Source organism: Canis lupus, chromosome 5 (genome assembly GCF_048164855.1).
Source record: "Canis lupus baileyi chromosome 5, mCanLup2.hap1, whole genome shotgun sequence".
Classification (NCBI taxonomy): domain Eukaryota; kingdom Metazoa; phylum Chordata; class Mammalia; order Carnivora; family Canidae; genus Canis; species Canis lupus.
This window is the reverse complement of record NC_132842.1, coordinates 78,591,115-78,614,659: the sequence shown is the minus strand read 5'-3', so window position 1 is coordinate 78,614,659 and position 23,545 is coordinate 78,591,115. Positions and strand designations below refer to the sequence as shown.

The window sequence follows — 23,545 nt, the reverse complement described above, 5'->3', positions numbered from 1 at the left end:
GGAAGGAAGAAGTGTGTAGGGAATGGTTATCAGAGAGTTTAAAAATTTAAGTGTGAGTTACATCTTTCAGAGCTGTGTAGCATCTGGTAAGCAGTGTGAAATCTAAGGTCTTGGGCAATACCAGAGTTTAAACAGAGGAGGAGAATAAAATTAGTAGTGTTTTTAAAGACCACTCTGATTCCTTATGAAGAATTAACTGGAAGAGGGTAGAAGAAGAAATAAGACTAGTTAGGGACTATATCAATTGTCTAGGTAAGAGATGATTAAGATTTAGAAGACTGCAGAAGAAATAAATAGGAGAGAAAAAGCCAAGTTAAAATCAACAGGATTAAAAAAAAAAAAAATCAACAGGATTTACTACTGCAGTAAGAAGGAAAGGAGGGGCTCAGTTTGTTAAGCATCTGAGGTGAACCTCAGGTCATGATCTCAGGGTCCTAGGATTGAGCCTAGAGACCGGCTCCGCACTCAGCAGACAACTTGCTTGTCCTTCTGCCCACCCCCATTCCCTCACGCCCCGCACATCACTTGTACTCTTTTGCTGACTTGTTTTCTCTCAAATACATTTTTTTAAGAAGGAAAGTATATGAGACAAGAATAGATACAAGCTAATATGAAGCACTGGCTACTACTTTTGCTAGGAATAATAAAGTCCTTTGTCTCTGACTCAGGAGTTTTGGGTGTTGTTCCAGGATCCAATAAACAGTAACAGATTAACTTGTTATCTTGCAAGGAGAGTAAAATTGCAGACCCTTCAAAAAATAAAAAGAAAGAAAGAAAGAAAAGAAAAAAAGGTATAAACAAAGAATGGCTTATAGATGCTTTATCTTGAGCAGCTACTTAGGTAATAGTACTATTTACCAAAACTAGAAAGGAACAGGTGGAAGAAGGAGTGAGAAGAAAATCAGGAGGTCTGAAATGCCTACTGGAGACAAAAATACACAAACTGGGTATATAAATACACAATTGAGGCTAAAAATTTGATCTAAGGATACAGAATTCAAAGTTCATTAACATAATATTTAAACTGTAGAGGGAAACCTGGGTGGCTCAACAGTCAAGCGTCTGCCTTCAGCTCAGGGTATAATCCTGGAGTCCCAGAATCAAGTCTTGCATCCGATTTCCTGCATGGAGCCAGCTTCTCCCTCTGCCAATGTCTCTGTCTCTCTCTGTGTGTCTCTCACGAATAAACAAAATCTTTTTAATTAATTAATTAATTAACTAACTGCAGAGAAAGAAGGAAAAGGACCACAGCCCTGAGGGTAAGACAAAGGCAAAATCAGCAAAGGACCCTGCCCTTAGCCACTGAGGTGGGAGGAAACCCCACAGATGCAGTGGTACTGGAGTACCCTAGGGCCAGCCACACCACTATCCAGGAAAGTGAACACTAAATCCATAACACTTTCTTTACCCTCTAACTGCTGACATATCAGGACAAAGGTAACCAACCTGCAGACCTTCAAAAAAATCCCGAGAATCAAAAGATTCAGACCACATAGGCTGTTATACTTAGCCTGTTGCTAAAACTGTCTTAGTATTTTTTTTTAAGTTGAATAAAATGGTGATTATTTCTCAAAATGGAAATAATATATTTAAGGTGTCTTACATATAATAAACCTCAATAAGGTTAGCTATCATGGTAGGTATTTTTTTTTTTTCATGGTAGGTATTTAAAACACTAATTTTGGGCACCTGGGTGGCTCAGCCAGTTGAATGGTTGACTTTTAATTTCATCTGGGGTCATGATCTTGGAGTCAGAGAAGGGGGCTCACATATCAGGCTCCCTGTTGAGCACAGGGTCTGCTTGTCCCTTTCCCTCCCCCCGCTTGTGCTCTAAATGCATAAATAAAATATTTTAAAAACTAATTAGTGTTTACAGTCACAAGTCTTGTCCATAAGAAAGACTTTGAGTTCTGAGGCTGCAGGGCAGGTAAGGCACTCCACAAGACAGCTATACTCTTCATGTGTTTGTCAAATATATAGTTTTATTAACGAAACAAGTGATGATAGTATTAGCAAGAGAATTATCACAGCTATATGAAGGAGGGGAGTGATCAATATTTTCCTACTGTATAAAAAGGGGGACTGGATAAAAGCAAAATTATGGTCAATTTGATTCAGCTATATATACAGCTATAATAAGTTATTTACATTTCTCTGACTTCAGTTTTACATGTCAAGGTTCTCTCTGACCTCTGAAGTAGGTACCTAAATAGGTAGGTAGAGAAAAGGTTAACATAGTCCAAATGAAGTATATAAACCAACCCTACTACTGTATGCCAAACACCAAATCCCAGTAGTATGAAACTTCTAATTAAAACTCGCTAAACAGGGGCACCCGGGTGGCTCAGTCTGTTAAAGCCTCTGAGACTTTTGGTTTCAGCTCAGGTCTTCTTCTCAGGGTTGTGGGACAGAACCACAAAACTGAGCAATGAAAACAACCAACTGGCTTTGCATTCAGTGGGTAGTCTACTTTAAAGATTCTCTCCCTCTGCCCCTTCTCCCACTCATGCTTCCATGCACTGGCTCTCTCTCTAAAATAAATAATTAAATCTTTTTAAAAAATCACTAACTAAAATAAGATTAAATAAAAACTGCAATATATTCTCCCACAAGTACAGAAACATCGCCCAGACCCTCTTGTTATTTAATCAAATACAGCATCTTGTAAAGAGATGTAATGTTAGAAAAAACAAGGAAATGTGACCACCTGCTATTTAAGTAACCATCTTTTAAATAATAGCCATACCTTGGTTCTAAAATAATCCTGGGTATATAGAATACATGTACAATTGACTCTAGCATTCAGAAAGTGATTAGGTAGTTTACATGTATATATTATTGAGCGTAACATATAAATAAATATAACTTTCTCTACCTTTGTCTATGTCACTGCTCATTAGTAAGATTACTGGAGAGAGGAGTGGGGAATAAAAAAGGTTGTCTGGCTGTCAATTTTATTATTCCATTACAGCCCTCCAGTGTTGGACACTATTAAAGTTTAATAAGCTGAATATCCCATTTTAGTATGATTTTATGAATATAAAGGCTTAAATACACATACAAATGTGAATTCATACATACATTAAAGAAATTTGTATCACCATTCTTTTAAAAACTGCAAAAGCTTTTATTCTCTTATTTTGTTTTAGTTCTGGCCATGATAGAGTTTATTTTCTCATTACTTTATCTTATTTATGCCTTGGCTGTAGCCCACCATAGACTTGAGGGAGTTTACAAAAAAATACATGTATCACAGAATATTTAAATGAAAGTAAAAGTGCAAATATAACAAAGACTGCAGTCTATAAGGTCCCACAATATTGCAAAAGTTAGACTTTGAGCTTCATGGTGGCCAGAGTACAAAGAGAAATATCAGTTACATAATTCTCAGTTTTAACTGTAAAAAACAGAGAGGTATCTGTATGTAGAAATTCCTCTAGGAATTAGACATTTTTAAAAACTAACACAAGGGATTCCTGGGTGGTGCAGCGGTTTGGTGCCTGACTTTGGTCCAGGGCGCGATCCTGGAGACCCGGGATCGAATCCCACGTCGGGCTCCCAGTGCATGGAGCCTGCTTCTCCCTCTGCCTGTGTCTCTGCCTCTCTCTCTGCCTCTCTCTCTCTCTCTGTGACTATCATAAATAAATAAAAATTAAAAAAAATAAAAATAAATAAAAACTAACACAATATTGAAATAAAAAGTGTACAGCCCATTTCAGACTATAATAAATTTTAATGTAAAACAAAGGTACCACACAGGCATAATGGTAGTCTATATATATTTTTCAATTTTTAAAAATGATAATTTGAATGTGCCTGGGTGGTTCAGAAAGTTAAGTGTCTGCCTTCTGCTCAGGTTGTGCTCCTGGGGTCCCAGGATCAAGTCCCCAGTTAGATTCCCTGCTCCACGGGGAGTCTGCCTCCTATGTCCCTCCCTCCACTCATTCTCTCCCTCTCTCACAAATAAATAAAATCTTTAAAAATGAAAATATGATAATGAAAATAGGTCAATTCATATTCATTCACTTCTATATTCAACAGTGATATTCAAATCACTCAATTCTCTTCAAAGAGCTCTTACTAAAAACTTCAAATGCTATAATTTAGCACAGATTTTAGAATACTTTTTTTAAGATTTTATTTATTTGACAGAGAACCAGAGACAGAGAATGAGTTGAAGGGAGGGACAGAGGGAGAAGCAGACTCCCCACTCAGCAGGGAGCAGACTCAGGTTCCTGAGATCATGACCTGAGCCGAAGGGAGATATTTACCCAACTGACCCACCCAGGCACCCCACAGACTAACTTTTTCAAAATATTATTCACCACCACAACTACTATGCACTTTCTTCTTCATTACTGTCTATACCCAGTCTGTGCTTCAACACTTGATTTTCTCTTTTAACTAGAAAAAGCACAGAATACAAATATAGGAAGAAAAAAATACAAGTACTTTACCTAAGACTAACTAACATTTTGAATCAATCTTACAGAATTATCTTCCCAGAAAAAAATGTTCAAGGCAAGAGCTTTCAGGCTCCTATTGAATCAAGTAATGAAAATTTAAAGTTTGACTGCTTTTTTTTTTTTTTAAGTAATCTTTACACCCAAAATGGGGCTCAAACTCACAACCCTGAGATAAAGAGTCTCATGCTCTTCAGACTGAGCCAAGGAAGTATGCCATAAATCAGGTAATGAAAATTTAACATTACAGGCAATAAAACCCTTAATCTGTCACTGAATGGAACACAAGATATATTTTAGGAAAAAATTAACTATTTGGGTTACTTTTGGACTGCGTAATATATCCCTAGATAATGACAAAAGAGTGACATAGTAGGAAGGACAAGTACTTTGGAAGTGTGAAAGAAAAGAATTTGAATTCCAACTTCCTCATTTACTAGCTAGATTATCTTGGGAGCAATGATCTGAACTCCTCAAACCTCAGTTTCCTCAACTATTCTTTGTGGGAATGCTGCAAAGATTTAACAAAATAGGGTTCATAATCTGAACAGCACATAGAGTAGACATTAATTATTATAAATAGCTCTCCCATTAAAATTGTGATGCTCCTTTCTCTGGACCATTCAGATGGCAAGGTATTTCAGAAAGCTATCTCAGTTTCCCATCAACTTGCTAACCATTCAAGAACTCTCCTACTTCGCTCTGCAGAGCTTAGAAAAGCTAGGGTGAAAGATGTGGTAAGGAAAAGGTCTTTGGGAGCCTCTGACATATCCTGAGATGAAAAGAGAAGGTAGAAAGAATGCAATCCTTTCCACATCTAATACAATTCTGAAAGATACTGATTGACTTTTGCCACTTTAGATAGTGAACTTCTAAACAGACATTAATTCACCTCTTCAAATATTTTCTCTCTGCTGTGAAACTTATTGATTCTGACCTAACTATTCTCCCCAAAGTGAATAAGTTATCACACAAATTTAATAGTTCTCAGCTCATAGTTTATATGGAAGAGTCAGGGAGAAGAAACTGCTTTCCTAACTTACATGTGAACAACTGGGGTCATTAGCGAAATTAATCCACCCAACTATCACAGGGCAGAAGTCAGATTATTAAAAGTACTTGTTCACACAAAGCTAGCTATCAAGAAGACCTATACAGAAAATCAATACCCTTTTAGGAACAAAACTTATCTCCAAAGTCCCCTGCCCACTTACATTTTTTAAGACAATCTAATTTTTCGCCAAAAGAAAATAATCTTATAAAGATCAAAGGTGGGGGTGCCTGGGTTGCTCAGTAGGTTGCGTGTCAGATCTTGGTTTTGGCTAAGGTCACAATCTCAGGGTCCTGAGATCAAACATCACAAGTGACTCCACGCTTGAGATTTTCTCTACCTATCCCTCTGCCCTTCCTTCAGCTCATTCCCTCTCTTTCAAATAGATAGATAGATAGATAGATAGATAGATAAATCCCTTTTAAAAATTCTGAAAGTGAAGAATGTTATAATAAAAATTATTAAATAGAAGGGTGGGTGCCTGGCTGGCTCAGATGGTAGAATGTATGATGCTTGATTTGGGGTGGTGAGTTCAAGCCCTTCATTGGGTGTAGAGATTACAAAAAAAAAAAAAACACACCTTAAAAATAACAAAAATAGTGGCACTTGGGTGGCTTAGTCAGTTAAATTTCGGCTCTTGATCTCAGCTCAGGTTGTGATCCTCAGGGTTGTGAGTTCAAGCCCCACAATAAACTCAAAGATAAGCATAAAGGCTACTTAAAAAAATTTTACAGGAATCCCCAGGTGGCTCAGCAGATTAGCGCCTGCCTTCGGCCCAGGGTGTGATCCTGGTGTCCCGGGATCCAGACCCCCATCAGGCTCCCTGCATGGAGCCTGCTTCTCCCTCTGTCTGTGTCTCTGCCTCTCTCTGTCTCTGTGTCTCTCATGAATAAATAAATAAAATCTTAAAAAAAAACAAACCAAAAACCTGCTCTTATCTTTCTAATGAGGTTCCCAAAACAAAGGAGCTTACGCTCCTTTCTTATCTGAAATGCACACAATGATTAGTATGAACATAAATCCAAGAATAGTATCTAAACACTTACTCCTAGAATTAAACAGATTAACTTTTCTTTATCCACAAATGGCATGCCTTAGTATAAAGATGAAATAATATTTTAATAAAAAGTAACTTCTAAGTGGTCTGGTATATTTTGACACTTAACATTCAAGCACAAGTAGGTATATAGAATTTCTGAACTTTCACATAATGCTTCAAACCAAATAATGCCACATTATGAATATTTTAAATTCATGAAAGGTGCTCTGGTTGCACCTGCTGCTTCCTATCTCAGTACCCCCTTCTCTTTACATCAAGGTTCCAGACCAATACATTCCCAAGTCAGGCTAAAGTAGAGCTGGTCTCCCTCCAAACTTGATGACTGGGACGCCTGGTGGCTCAGTAGTTGAGCGTCTGCCTTCAGCTTAGGGTGTGATCCTGGATCCAGGATCAAATCCCGCATGGTTCTGTGTGGGGAGCCTGCTTCTCTCTCTGCCTATGTCTCTGCTTGTCTCTCATGAATAAATAAAATATTTTTAAAAATAAATAAACTTGATGATTATGTCAATTAAGGACTGTCGATACTTTCTAGGTCTGCTAATTTTTTTTAAGATTTATTTATTTTAGAGAGAGCGAGGGAGAGAGGTAGAGGGGAGGGAGAGAGAATATCTCAAGCAAGATTCCCGGCTGAGTGTGGAGACTAACTCAGGGCTTGATGCAGGGCTCAGTCTCACAACCCTGAGATCATGGTATGAACCAAAACCAAGAGTCGGACGCTAAACCAACTACAACACGCAGGCACTCCAACGTCTATTTATTTAAATAAAAATCTTATGAAAACAGCAAACCAAAGATTTACTGCCTGTAACTAATTTTTTTTAAGATTCTATTTATTTATTCATGAGAGACACAGAGAGAGGCAGAGACAGGAGAAGTAGGCTTCCTTGCAGGAGACCGATGCAGGACCTGATCCTGGAATTCCGGAGATAAAGGCAGGCGCTTAACCGCTGAGCCACCCAGGCATCCCTTGCCTGTAACTATTTAATAATACTATATATGATTTCTCTATTTAAAAAAAGTTGCATAAAACTGTATAAATACATAGTAGGCCTCAAAAAAGAATTTATATAAAGATTAATTCCGCTTGTCCTAAGTTACATGGCTTGGAAATCACAAAATCAGAATTAAAAATCTGTAACCTGGTTCTCCATTAAAATTTATGCCTAACAACCTGGTGTCTAATTCAGTTAAGTATATGACCCTTGGTATCAGCTCAGGTCTTGATTCCAGGGTTATGAATTCAAGTCCCATGTTGAGGACATGCTGTGCATGGAGCCTTATAAAATAAAACTATTTATAAAGTAAAAAAAAATTCCTGTTACATTTTTAAAGGACTGGGAACAATTTAATTTCTTCTCTCACTTGGTACCTAGAAATATTTAATAAATTTGATAGTTTGGGAAATTTAAATGTTTGTGAAGCTATATTACATGATTGCCTATGTTCAGAACTCCTCTAAAAGAACACATAAGAGGGATGCCTGGGTGGCTCAGTGGTTGAGCGTCTGCCTTCCTGCTCAGGGTGTGATCCTGAAGTCCTCGGATTGAGTCCCCAGATCGAGTCCCACATCAGGTTCCTGCAAGAAGCCTGCTTCTTCTCCCTCTATGTCTCTGCCTCTCTGTGTCTCTCAAGAATAATTAAATATTAAAAAAATAAATAAAAGAACACCTTAGGAACTGATAACTGTGGCTGCCTCTGAGAATCACAACTAGGGACTAAGGATGAAAAGATTTAATTTTGCTATATACAGTCTTTTGTCCTGTTGAATTTTTTCATCATCTGTAAACACTATTTTATAAACATATTTTTTAAAGTACTAAGTTAGGGGGATCCCTGGGTGGCTCAGCAGTTTGGCGCCTGCCTTTGCCTCAGGGTATGATCCTGGAGACCTGGGATCTAGTCCCATGTCGGGCTCCCGGGCTCCCGGGCTCCCGGGCTCCCGGCATGGAGCCTGCTTCTCCCTCTGCCTGTGTCTCTGCCTCTCTCTCTCTCTCTCTCTGTGTCTCTCATGAATAAATAAATAAAATCTTTAAAATAATAAAAAATTAAAAAAATAAAGTACTAAGTTAAAAGATGTTTATCACAGGCTTAGTGAACATAAAACTAACAGAAATATTATACTTTTCACTTGTATAAATATGTAGAAAGTGTCTGTGCTGATACCTGGAATATGCTTTGCCCCAAATATATCATTTTATTGTGTTAGTGCTCAACTTAATTAGGAGGAAAAGTGAGATCAAGATAGTAAGACAATGCAAAAGTGATAAATTACTTTTGAATTCAAATTTAACTTGTGTTTAAAAAAACATATGAAAAAACATTCCTGTTAGAATTGAGGCCATAGAAATTAGCAGTTTCCAAGTTTCTTAGCATATATAAACAAAATATAACATTTATGAGTCCAAGTATGTATTTATATAGTCTCATCATTCCTGCATTTAACTTACACAAATTCAACCATGCCACAAGGAGGGCAGAGAAGAGAAATGCAAGGAAATGTGAGTAGTGCTGTCATTTTCCTTTTCATTCAAGGAGCATATGCTTCAGAATCAGCATAAGATCCAAGATCTGAACTGACTAATATCTTTGGTTCTCAAAGTTTTAAGTGTAACTTTAATGTTAAATATCTGTTTATTATATAACCTAGCCTCCAAATAACACTGAATTATCCTATGCTCAAACAGGAAAGAAACACAATCGGGAAGAAAAGGGGACTATACCAAACTTAGTGAGACACAGTAGAGTGGTATCTGACAGGACTCCTTTGAGAGAGACTTCTGTGAGTAATTTTGACTATGCAACTTCAGAATTAACCATCTGACCACTATCAGTACACTACCATGTACAAAACATCCCAACCACTCTCTCCTATCACTCAATTTCCAAATGTTACAGTACCACACTAGGTTATATTCCCCTCCGCCAAGATGCATATAATTATTCCAAGACAAAGTCAATTTGCTATATATCAAATTCTACTGCATTAAACATTTTTTGTATTAAAATCCTACTGGCTAAAATGGATCAATCTATACTAATTCTACTTCAACACAGCAACAGTACAATTAACTAATGTGCAAGCTAATTGCTGGTATACAATTTCAACCAGTAAATTCATTCAATTTCCTTGCTATGCCATTTTTGTAATTTTTCTAGAAGCTATCTTCACCTTCCATTTCTAAAGGCCAGGGCCATCTCCTCAATTCAAATCATTCTGTACCTACAGCAGCTGCTTACATTTTCCTAACTAGAGTCTCTTCCCCTTCAATTCACAACAGTTATCATCAGCTCAATCACCCTGAACAACACTGGTCATCAATGAACAATAAATCACTCAACTGTTTTTTATGTCTAAACCCAAATCCTGTGATTTGATTACCACCACCACTACCTGGGAGCTTTCCTACTTAAATTTTATTTCTCATTCCTTAAATAAATTGAAATCTTGCCTAAGTAACAGGCTCTTTGCTGACTGATCTTGCAACTCCCAATGCCTGGAATGCTTTCCCTCTACCCTCCACTAATCTGAATCTTTTCAACTCCCAACTACTACATGGATTAAATTCCTGGCTTTCCTACTCTGTTGTAAGAAATTTCATGTTGCTTCCTTTCATTTAGCGTCTGTTACATTATTTTTTGGAAAAGGAGACAGGAAATACCTCAAAGAATTGTTTTAAGGATTAAATACAATATATAATCTTCATAAAGAACTCAGTAAAAAAAAAAAAAAGAACTCAGTACATACTAGGTGTTCAATAAATGGTATCTGATACAAGAGAACACTACTCAGACACTTTCCATTTTTTAAAAGATTTTATTTGTTTGAGAGAGAGAGCAAGAGAGAGCACAAGCATGGGGAGAGGGAGAAACAGCCTCCCAACTGAGCAGAGCCCAAAGTGGGGAAGTGGGACTGCGGGGTTCAATCCCAAGATTCTGGGATCATGACCTGAGCTGAAGGCAGAAGCTTAAGTGACTGAGCCACCCAGACGCTCCCAGACACTTTCTCATTTTCCTTACGTTAACATCCTTTATCCAACTAGACAAAAGACTTTTTTATAAAATCACTGAAGAATTCACCAAACAAATTTGTTCCAAAATTATTAGAATGCAAAGCTGTTTGCTTCACTTTTTGTCTTGAAAAAGGCTGTTAGGGTAGGGATTACTCTCGAAAGTAAGTCTTGGTCTGAATGACCAAAAGGATCACTTTCTCAGGTGAAGACTAGAAAGAAGGACATGGCATTCCAGCCAGCCCTAGCATCTTCCAAGAGTACAGATACTCCTTCAAATATCCTATCAAAGTACCTAAATATTAAATCAAAGTACCTAAATCCTAGATACCCTGCATCTCTTCTAGCCAACCTACCTAGATACAGGCAGCAATGAACACAATCTATAAAGAGGCCACCAACATCCCAGATAACCCGTGTTTAGGAGAAGACGACTCCAGTAGGTAATATGGAGAAAGGGGAATAGGAATAGGAATAGGAATAGGAATAGGAATAGGAATAGGAATAGGAAAAGAAAAAGAAAAAGAAAAAGAAAAAGAAAAAGAAAAAGAAAAAGAAAAAGAAAAAGAAAAAGAAAAAGAAAAAGAAAAATAGAAAGAAAAAGAAAAAGAAAAAGAAAAAGAAAGAAAAAGAAAAAGAAAAAGAAAAAGAGAAAGAAAAAGAAAAAGAAAAAGAAAGAAAAAGAAAAAGAAAAAGAAAAAGAAAAAGAAAAAGAGAAAGAAAAAGAAAAAGAAAAAGAAAAAAAAAAAAAAAACAAAACTGGGCAAAAAGTAAGAGCTGAATGCCCCCCATTTTCCCCTACCCAACCATGTTGCATGGGAGGAAGCAGATAGAATGCAAAGTAAATAACCACTTTTAGGAAGAGTAAGACCTAACTTTGAATCTCTATCCCAACAGCTATCTCATGAGATTATGACAATGATTAAGTAGGATGTATACCTCCTAGAATATGGCATTCAACTGACACTGTTTCTATCCCCTATGTCTTTGACTTCCATGCTATTCTTTACAAAGTACAGAAGAAAAACTTTATGAAAACAGAAAAGATAAAAAATATGAAAATATTATGTAAGTAAATATCATCTTAGATACAACTACTAACTGACATTAAATCTAAGAAAAAAGCAGACAATTAAAAAAAAAAAAAGAAAAAGAAAAAGAAAAAAGCAGACAATAAAGACAAACATTGGGCAGCCCGGGTGGCTCAGGGGTTTAGCGCCGCCTTCGGCCCAGGGTGTGATCCTGGAGACCCGGGATCGAGTCCCGTGTGGGGTTCCGTGCATGGAGCCTGCTTCTCCCTCTGCCTGTGTCTCCGCCCCTCTCTCTCTCCCTGTGTCTCTCATGAATAAATAAATAAAATCTTAAAAAAAAAATAAAGACAAACATTTTCTGTGATTAAGAATATGAACTCTGGGGACGTCTGGATGACTCAGCCAGTTGAGTGTCTGACTCTTGATTTCAGCTCAGGTCATGATCTCAGGTTCCAAAGATCTAGCCCTGACTCAGGCTCCACAATGGGCACAGAGCCTGCCTAAGATTCTTCTCTGCCTTCTCTCACCTCAGCATGCGCATGTACTCTCAGGGCAAAAAAAAAAAAAGAGCTCTGGTATCAAGATGCAAGATACAAATCCTGACTAGCTATACGATTCTGGCAAGTTACTTAAAATTATTGAGACCCTTTTATTTTATTATCTGTAAATGGGAATAATAATAGTTATTTATACTTCATAGGTACCAATGAAAATTAAATAATACATATGAGGTGTTGGGTATAATCCCTAACAAATAATTTAACTGTAACATCGAAATAAACTACAACAGTTAAAGTTTTCTTTCTCCAGTAAAAGAATGACTTCATTAAAATAACAAGAACTGGGACACCTGGGTGGCTCAGCGGTTGAGCATCTGCCTTTAGCTCAGGGCATGATCCCGGAGTCCTGGAATTGAGTCCCACATAAAGCTTCCTGCATGGAACCTGCTTCTCCCACTGCCTATGTCTCTGCCTCTCTCGCTCTGTGTCTTTCATGAATAAATAAACAAAATCTTTTTAAAAATAATAATAACAAGAACTAACAAGGACAGCTTTCATTGAAATGATCTACTTCAATATTCTAAACCTTATGGTTGCAATACCTTTACACATAAAAATTATTATGGAACCTAAAGAGCTTTGGCTTAAATGGGTTATACCCATGTATTTATACCACAATAAAAATTAAAACTAAGAAAAATTTTGAATATTAAGTTATTATGAGGTACTACTAATAAAACAATTATATGTTAATATAAATAACATTTTTTATTTTAATTTAGGGGAAATAGTGACATTGTTTTAAATTTCTGCAAATCTTCTAAATCTCTTTAATATTTCGTTTACTAGAAGACCAGGTGAACTCTTAATATGTGCTTATACATTCAGTCTGTTGCAACGTGTTATTTTGAAGTCAATGAATAAAATCTAATCTCATGCATGTGTGGTTTGGAAAAGGAGTAGTATATTAACAGCCTTTCCTGACAACTGTGCATATTCTTTTTTGGTATACACCAAAACTTGACAGGTGGTAGTTCTTAAAGATTACATGCAATATGGAAACTGAAACCATATTAACTAACTTTTCATACACAGTTACATTAAAATTAATTGTTCTATATTGCATTTTAAATGGATCTTTCACCTATGCATAATTTTGTAACATCTGCATTGATAGAAATATTGGTACATTAAGTTTTGCAGATTTTCCAAATATTGGCACATTTCATTGTATAGTATTAAAAATAAAATCTGTTAATATTACCAATGAATTCCTCAGAAAAGTCTATTAAGTACTGGGAAGCTAAATCATGGTGGCAGATAGAAGTTTCCAATATTCTGATTTTCAGGGACACCTGAGTAGCTAAGCAGACGAGCGTCTGCCTTCAGCTCAGAGTGTGATCCTGGGTCCAGGGAATCAAGTCTCACATTGGGCTCCCTGTGAGAAGCCTGCTTCTCCCTCTGCCTAGGTCTCTGCCTCTCTCTGTGTAGCTCAAATGAATAAATAAAATCTTGGGAAAAAAAAAAAATCTCTCTCTATCCCTCTCCCTTTATCTCTCCCTGCTCATCATGCTTTCTCTAAAAAATAAACATATTCATATTCTTAAAAAGTGGTTAGTTCTACCTGCAACTCACTCACACAAGTGGTTTAAACCACTAGTAGAAGGGTGCCTGGGTGGTACAGTCAGGTAGGTATTTGACTCTGGGTTTTGGCTCAGGCTGTGAATGTCAAGGTCATAAGATCAAACCCACATCAGATTCTGCGCTCAGCATGGAGTCTGCTTTAGATTCTTTCGGCCTCAACCTCTGCCCCTCCCACTTGTGCTCTCTAAAATAATCTTTTAAAAAAAAAAACAAAACTACTAGGCAACTATTTAACAGAAGTACTTTATGCATTCCTCCCCTTCCATCACACAGAACATCGAGAAGATGTCTACCGAAGGATCAAGATTTTTTTTTTAAGATTTTATTTATTTATTCATGAGAGACAGAGAGAGAGAGGCAGAGACATAGGCAAAGGGAGAAGCAGGCTCTTTGCAGGGAGCCTGACGTGGGACTTGATCGCAGAAGCCAGGGATCACGACCTGAGCCAAAAGGAGATGCTCAATCACTGAGCCACCCAGGCAACCCTGAAGGGTCAAGATTTAACAAAATGAGAAAGTTTTCTGTTTCATGAAAGATATTAAGTAAAACAAAGATATTAAGTGAAACTGGTACTTTTGCTTTTTTTTTTGAGAATGTAGGCTGGTGAAAAACACAATAATTACAAGTGCGGTTTGGTACTATTATTTTGATTCGTGCTAAGGCACCAGTAGTGTGACCCACCCATAATTTTGTACCATTAGTGAAAATGTCAATAAAGTGAAAAAGGCAAAAAATATCTTACAACAATTACTAAAATAGTTCTGACCTCTCCTCAGCCTCTAAATAACATGCTATCCTATGAAAACTCTTTCACACAGGGCCCACAGATGCCAGGAGCAGAATTTGAACACCACTAATATCCAGAATAAAAATCCTAGAGCATTGTAAATCTAGGTAAGCAGGCCAGAAGCACACTGCTCCAAGTAAGTAAGGGCACCAGAGAATCCCATAAATGTAGTTATGCTAAATTCATGCAAAAACGGTCCTCAAATGAGGTCATGAAAAAAATCCAAAGGGCTTTTCATTCACACTGACAGAGAACTACTGTGCATTTGAGAAATGAAATATGATTACTCATTAATGTTCTTTCTGAAAAAAAAAAAAAAAAAGAACAAACTGGTATTTATGCTGGAATGCATTCCATTAGCTCAAATTTAGTGTAAAATGCTAAAACAAATGTAGCAATGGCAGCCTTTACTCCTGTTTCCCCAGGGTAGCCATTCCAACGAGGCCTCAGCCCACATCATTCAGCTCTCCATCTTCACCTCATCCTTAGGATCTCACACTCTAGGCCCTTCCAACACTGCCTCACTCATCAGCATAGGTCAAACCACTAGAAAAACAAAGACTCTTTGTTCTTCGCTTCTCCTAAAACTTTTTTCCTTTTCTCTAGCTTCAGGTTAAGTTGCTAAACACCCACACCTCATTAGATGTCTGTCTGTAATAGGTAGAGCAATTGAGACGGACCAAGCCAGTGGTTCCAATTTTAGATCAAGAGCTCCGAGTTGAATCACACACATTCCACCAAAGCCCTTTAATCTATAAACTAGAACCAATAATTTCAGCCAAAATCTAGGTTTCAAAGAACTTGAACATACTTCAATTAGAAACTCAGAATTTAACTGAAATAGATCAATTAAGAATGTGTCAAAGAGGTTTATTACAACAGTTCTAAAAACACTGAACTCAGGAGGCAGTTTATTCATATCACAGCCTAGAGCACAAACATGATTTTAGTATTCCATTTCTTTCACTTACTACCTGTGTGACTTCTAAGGAAGTTACCTTAACATCTTTAACGTCTTCACCTGGAAAATGAGTACAATAATAGTACCTACTTTATAGAGTCAATAAACACATTAGAGGATTTACTTAAGGCATTTAACCCAGTGCCTGGTCTATGTTGGACATACAATAAACTACTACTAATACTGACCTCCAAGAGCAATTTCTCTTTCTAGTATAAAAATCAGAATAGCACTGCCGTCTGAGTGATTCCCAGGTCCCAGCAAAGGGACCAGATTTCCAGAGCCCTGAAGACAAGGGGTAACACCCCAAAATATGAGCTTATTTTCCACTCCACCTTCATTGGCCAAGCAGCTGCCCAGAACAAAGGCCACATCTCCCAATACCTGACAAACAAATGCAGTATTGCCATACAAATTGATTGCTTCTCTGCGGTGCCCACAAGTGTATTTGGGGAGAAGCTTCGAGAGCAAGCTGAGGAGCAACTGTCCATTTATGAGACAGGAGAGACTCCAGTAAAGAATCTGGATATCATGAAGGAGGCAATGGTTCAGACAGAAGAAATAGCTACTGAGATGGCTAAGAAGCTGGAGAAGCAGAAGAAAAACTTGAAGGAGAAGAAATGGCTGGCTGCCCTTGCCCTTGTGTCTTCAGAAAACAGCAGTAGTATCCCAGAGGTATGTGTGGAGACAAGTGAAACATCCAAAAGAAGAAAAAAGCAAAAGCCCCAGGAGACTCCACAGGAAAATGGAATGGAAGACCCATTTGTCTCTGTCTCCAAACCCAAGAAAAAGAAGTATTTTTCCAAGGAAGAGCTGGTTAGTATAAGTCTTCCCAAGAGGAAGAAATCTTTCCCCAAATAGGAACCAGTTAGTTATGGTGAAAAGGCAGGAAATAGGAGCATCCCCAGGAAAAAAGAGGAAATTCTCTTCCAAAGAGAAGCCACTCAGCAGTGGACCTGAAGAGGCTGCCAGGAGCAAGAACAGCAGCTCACTCCAAAGAAAAGCTCCAGAGCTATCCCAGGAAGATCAGAATGAACATCTACCTGGTCAGGCATAACCCACATTACATTTCCCAACCCATCCCTTGTATCCCAATAAAAACAAATTCACAAGAAAAAAAAAAAATCAGAGTAACAGCAGAACCAATGACAAAACAATAGAGAATTTCCCTCAGAGTTCAACTTCATATTTATGTAACAGCTTAAGTAACATTAACTGTGAGTTAATTTTCACCGAGTCGTATATCATATTCTCTTCACAGGATATGCGACTACCAAGCTTTAGCATCTAAATATTTAGTACACATATTTAATACTGAGGTTATTAAACAGAACTTAAAATAATACTTTCAATAAGTATTTACAAATACTTTCTAGGAGTCACTGTGTAGTGGCAAAGTTAACAAACTGTGACACTCGCTAAGTTTACCTTAACAAATGACTTGTCTAAGAGGGAAATTAGTGACAGATAAGGAAATAAAGAATCATAAACTTTCACAGGATCACTGATTAAAAGATATTTTAGGGTTCAATAAAATTGTCCCAAATCTCTCCAGAATACGAATACAACAAATCTGGGTGGTACATGCTCTACTGTTACATTATTCTGTATATAACTTTATGCATAAAATATCTCATTGGAAGATGAATCACCTATGTAAAACAAAAATAATAGAGATAACTCAAAATTAAAAGTAAAATGGAATTAAAACTAAAATTGTAGGGGTGCCTGAGTAGCTCAGTTGGTTATGTGCCTGCCTCTTGATCTTAGCTCAGGTCTTGATCTCACAGTTGTGAGTTTGAGCCCAGTGTAGAGCCTACTTAAAAAAAAAAAAAAATTGTAAAATATAGTCCAGCTTTCTCTGATAGTTTCCACATTCAAACGTGCTATTTTAAAAAGGACTTTTTGGTGGCTAAGTCAATTAAGCATCTGACTCTTGATTTTGCCTGAGATCATGATCATAGGGTGGAAGGATCAAGCCTACATCAGGTTCCATGTGTAATAAGGAGTCCACTTGAGATTCTCTCTCTCCCTCTCTGTTTCCCTCCTCCTCACATGTGCACTTGCTCCCACATGCACAATCTCTCTCAAACAAATAAATCTTAAAAAATAACTTTTGCTTAGGGGTGCCTGGCTGGCACAATTGGAAGAGCATGTAACACTTGATCTCATGGATATAAGTTCAAGACCCATATTGGATATACAGATTACTTAAAAAATAAAATCCTGATTTTTTTAAAGATTTTATTTATTTATTCATGAGAGACAGAGAGAAAGGCAGAGACATAGGCAAAAGGAGAAGCAGGCTCCCTGTGGGGAGCCTGATCCAGGACTTCATCCCAGGACCCCAGGATCATAACCTGAGCCAAAGGCAGATGATGCTCAAGACTGATTCGCCCAAGTGCCACCAAAAATAAAATCTTGGGGATCCCTGGATGGCTCAGCAGTTTAGAGCCTGCCTTTAGCCCAGAGCATGATCCTGGAGTCCTGGGATCGAGTACCACATTGACCTCCCTGCATGGAGTCTGCTTCTCCCTCTGCCTATGTCTCTGCCTTCCTCTCTCTCTGTCTCTCTCATGAATAAATAAAATCTTTAAAAGAACAAAATCTTTAAAAAAAAAAAAAATGGGGTGTGGGTGCCTAGATGGCCTAGTCATTTAAGCGTCTGATTCTTGGTTTATCCACTCAGGTCATGATCTTAGGTTGTCAGATAGAGCCCCACACTAAGGGCAAGTCTACTTAAGTTTCTCTCTTCCTCCTATGCTCTTGCTCTCATAAATAAATAAATCTTTTTCTAAAAAATGGGGGAGTACCTGGGTGGCTCAGTCAGTCAAGCATCCACCACACTTAATAACAGCGTTTGATCTCAGGGTTGTGAGTTCAGTGTGTTCCACGCTGGGCATGAAGCCTACTTAAAAAATAAATAAAAATTTAAAAAATAACTTTTGCTTATTTCATATTGATGGTTTACTTCTATATAATCAAAATGTAAGGCAAAGACAACACTATTAACTTTTTTCTTGTTAATTGGGGCAAGAGGCATTCTTTGAATAACCTATTTAACTGTCTAAAGGCTTGAGTTCATATTATCTAATAAAACAAAAACACTGAGTAATTTAAAAACTATCTGACATTGGTGAAAAAGATTCTTGAATTTCATGAATGAATATCAAGCATCGGCTGCCGCCATGGCGCCCATGAAAAAGCTTGTGGCGAAGGGGGGTAAAAAAAAGAAGCAAGTTCTGAAGTTTACCCTTGATTGCACCTACCCGGTAGAAGATGGAATCATGGATGCTGCCAATTTTGAGCAGTTTCTTCAAGAGAGAATCAAAGTGAATGGAAAAGCTGGGAATCTCGGTGGAGGGGTTGTAACCATCGAAAGAAGCAAGAGCAAAATTACTGTAACTTCTGAGGTGCCTTTTTCCAAAAGGTATTTGAAATATCTCACCAAAAAATATTTGAAGAAGAATAACCTCCGTGACTGGTTGCGCGTAGTTGCTAACAGCAAAGAGAGTTACGAGTTGCGTTACTTCCAGATTAACCAGGACGAGGAAGAGGAGGAAAAGGAGGATTAAAACTCATTTATCTCAAATATTTTGTATGAATTCTTGAATAAAACTTGGAAACCCCCAAAAAAAAAGAATATCAAGCATCAACAGTGAGTTAGATGGTGCTGGAGGGGAGGCAAGTGGGGGGATGGGGTAATTGGGTGATGGGCATTGAGGGCACCTAATGTGATGAGCACTGGGCGTTATACGCAACTGAGGAATTACTGAACTCTACATCTGAAACTAATGATGTACTATATGTTGGCTAATTGAATTTAAACAAAAACAAAAACCAAAAAAATGAATTAGATGGGATACATCTAATTCACACAAAAAAGAAAGTTCCTTTTGACTTATAATGACAAAGAATAACTTCAACAAGGCAAGTCTTGCATGATGGCACTTAAGCAGTAATGGCATTTTTGTTATCAAAAAACCACCAAAGGAAATGAAACTTTGCTTTTCTTTACATTTTTCATTACAAGATACTGGATTTTGCTTTGCAACTGTTTATTTTAAAGTAAGGAGGTAAAATTCTAAAACTGATCCTGTTGCTGCTGCAAAGTATGAACAATGAAACTGGGGGTGGTGAAAGAGAAAGGCCTAGTGCAAGCCCTAACAAAGGCCCAGCACACCGGGTAGGGCTAAACTCCCTCTTATGAAAGCACTCTTTGTCTTTTTGGTCAATGCAAGACCATTGAATGTCCCAGTATATAGTTTAAAAAAGGGGGGGTGGGCGGGCAGGAGAAGAGGGAGGATGGGAGTTCTGCCTCTTTAGGGGATGTCTCCCCAGCTGCCTGGCTACAGTAAGGATGAAGACCGCAAAAGCACAGAAAAGGTTCCAAGCATGCAGCTACCCAGTCTTTGCCTATTAACACACACCAGCAAAAAAGCACTTATATGCCCTGATTACACTACATCTTACTTTACCAGTGAACAAAATTCCAGGACCTGCATTTTTGTTTCACATTAACCCTTTCAATCTAGTTCATTCAGAAAACCACAGAGGAAATAAAGTGTTTTGGCTTCCAATTTGGACTCCAACAATAATAATCTATCTGTAGCTGGAAGAGGCATCAGAAAAGTTTAAACTAAAGACATTTCATTTTTTTGCTCAAATGTTTTTTAAAAAGCCAAATAACCAGCAGAGGTTCTCTAAAAAAGGCAACAGTTCAAGGTTCACAAGAAGGATCACAAGTAAAAAAAAAAAAAGAAGGATCACAAGTCAGTTTCAGTGCACTCTGCTTACAATACTTACTGTGAAAACAATAAACCCCCACGGCGTGGACCATAAGCATATTCCTCAATATTATAACTTCATGGACTAAAGGAAAGTTAATGAAAGAAGCTGTCATAGTTTAATTAAATTTGATTGATAACTCATTGTATAATTATCTATGAAGCTACAATTGGCATAAAACACATCTTTTGAGGTTCTAAACAAAGAAAAGGTTCATTTTCTAGAACTAAGATTAAAAATGAAAATGCTGAGGGGAGCCTGGGTGGTGCAGTTACAAGCATCTGCCTTCACTTCAGGTCATGATCTCAGGGTTCCCTCATCAGCAAGGAGTCTGCTTCTCTGTCTCCCTCTGCCTCTACCCACCCCTTCACTTGTGCTCTCTTTCTCACACTCCTTCTCAAACAAGTAAAATCTAAAAAAAAATAATAATAATAAATAAAATATAATAAATTTAAAAAAATAAAAAATTTGATCTGCTTAAAAAGACACACACACATAGAGTTAATATACCTTCAGTGCTGGAAAATTTCATTTCAAAATACCATTCCACAGTACTTAAGATTTTATATATGCATATGGATGACTTTAAGCAGCACTAGTTTAGCATTCCAAAGAGACAAATCAGATTGCAAATGTATTTTAATAATTAACATTTAATCTGAAAGTTATATAGGTTTTTCTTAAATAGAATTTTGCTTGTAACACTACTTTAAGAATCACTGAATTCTGTCTTTTGAGTTGAAATGAGTATGAAATTATAAAATCAGAGATTTGGAAAAGTCCTGATAGACAATCTTACAAAAATGAATGTCTAATAACAAAGAGGGGAAAATGATATACTCATAAGTTAAGTAACATGCTGAAGGTCACACAGCTAAATAAATGCCTTTTACACAGAGTGTGGAGAATAAAAAAGTCAAATTCATATATAGTTTGCAACTTCATTTTTACTAGGTAATAATTTGCAAGTGAATAAATCTTCTACTGGTCCCAAAGGGCCTCTAAGCAATTTTCTGGAAACCATAACGAATTCTGAAATAAAATGGTACTTCAGTGAGAATTAAAAACATGTAACAAAAACAAAGAATGCCGGCTAAATTTACTTAGTCAATAAAAAGGAAGGAGTAAACATCACATATTCTGAAAATAAGACAAGGAAATCTATACATACAACCAAAGTCGGCAGATCTGTAGAACTTCTGAGCTATTAAATATACTAGTTTTTATAAGAGTACTTGATCACCCTTTAAAAAAAAATTTGCAAATGGTACAGAGTATCTAAAGTAGAAAGTACCAGTACAGATGGATCTCAGATCCAAAGTACCTTTCATCATCCACCCTTTTTCTCCTACAGGTAACCAGTCAAGTTTCTAATGCATCTTTCCACAAATTTTCTACACATAAACATATGCTATCATTTTTAATAACTCTTAAAAAGTCTTCTAAATTAATCTAAAATGTCAGATCACTATAGGGTTAAGAAAGGAGAATGAAATTCGTAAACAGGAGTCATTCACAATTATGAACATGATTATTACATGAGAGAAAACTTATAAAATAGAGAAAATTAACCTAACAAGGGTTAACTAACGGCACCATTCAGTCTAATTTTCCATCTATAAAGATCATTTTCAGCATATAACTTCACATAATGGAGCCAATTAAAATATATACACAAGGAACACCTGAGTGGCTCAGTCAGTTAAGTGTCTGATTTGGCTCAGGTCATGATCCAAGGGTCCTGGGATCAAGCCACACGACAGGCTCCCTACTCAGCAAGGAATCTGCTTCTCCCTCTCCCTCTGCCCTTCCACTCTGCTTGTGCTAATAAATAAATAAAATATATTTTTAAAAATACTACCCAAGAAAAGAGGCCACTAATTCTTTTATGATTTTCATATTATAAGCATATTACCAAAACTTTGTAAAAGATAAACTTTTAAAACTACCTACAAATCTCAGGTGGCTCAGTTGGTTAAGCATCTGGCTCTTCGTTTTGGCTCAGGGCATGATCTCAAGGTCCTGGAATCAATAAACACATTGGGCTCCACATTCAGTGAGGAGTGTACCTGAGGATTTCTCTCATTCTCCCTCTTCCCCTCCCCCGGCTCATGCATGGGGGCACTCTCCCTCTCTCAAAATCTTCAAGTTTGAAACATTTAAGGTCAAAGGAGCAGAAGACACATTACATTCCTTTTTATTAGTGTTTCCTTCTTACTGGTGTATATTCTAATTGCAACTCTAATATAAAAATAAAAATGTTACCCTTTTGACAGATCCTGATCTGATCATTCAAGTCGGTTACAGAGCCCAGAAAAATAATCACTGCAGGTTATCCATACCTCATTTCCAAAGCTCCTCCAGGCCACCTACCATTTGCCCACTTCATTATATGTTCTCAGCACTCCTAGTTTTATGACACACCTCCTACCACTATTTTGACCCAATATCATTGATCCTGCTGCTTGCCAAATCCTTTAACTGACAACATCACTGGGATCACCATCCCAGTCTATCCTATCTGACCTTCAGTCATATTCACACCATCTGAAAAACAGACGCAAATCAAATTTCAGGTGTGGTTCAAACCCATTACTCATCTGGTCTTCCCCACACAAAAGAAACCCATACAAAAAGACATTCTTCAGCTTATATAAAGCTCAAATACAATGCAGAGCTACAGAGAATATAAATACTTTCAGTACTCTTTAAGATTTATTCATTCACTCACTCGTTTCATTTCACAAATATTTACGAAGAGCGACCTCATGCCATAGATTTTTAGGAACAGGAGATAAGAGTGATTAACAACACTAAGTCCCCACCCTCTTGGAATTTATATAAAACCAGTTAACAGTAAGTCAACATCTTGGTAAGGACATTTTCATCCTGAGACTTTAATCCTCCTATACTATACTAAAAAACTAAACAAATAAAAATTATTTTTAAAAAAGTTTTAAAAAAAAGAGGGGTGTGGACTTTTTCATTAAATGATATGAACAGATTCACAATGTAATCTGCATTAATTATCACACTAAATATATTTTGGGGAAAAAAACAGGTTTTTCCCTTTATAAGCTATCAAATCTCAATCTCATGTTGAAATGTGATAGTTATCCAATCTGTTAACAAGAGTGACCACAGAGTAATCCACATGGACATAATAGTGAATGGCTATTATGGACAAAGCACATACTAGGCAACTAGGATATAAAAAGGGTAAAGGAAATTAGTAAATGTACATCCATGCTGG

At 37.1% G+C, this 23,545-nt stretch overlaps 1 protein-coding gene and 1 pseudogene across 7 annotated transcripts in view; one reads left to right on the top strand and one right to left on the bottom strand.

Moving 5' to 3' along the window:
• The window catches only part of EIF4G3 (eukaryotic translation initiation factor 4 gamma 3), a 330,571-nt gene that overhangs the window by 244,645 nt on the left and 62,381 nt on the right, over window positions 1-23,545 (bottom strand). The gene's annotated exons all lie outside the window — the stretch shown is intronic.
• LOC140634264 (large ribosomal subunit protein eL22 pseudogene) lies at window positions 18,680-19,144 on the top strand (annotated as a pseudogene).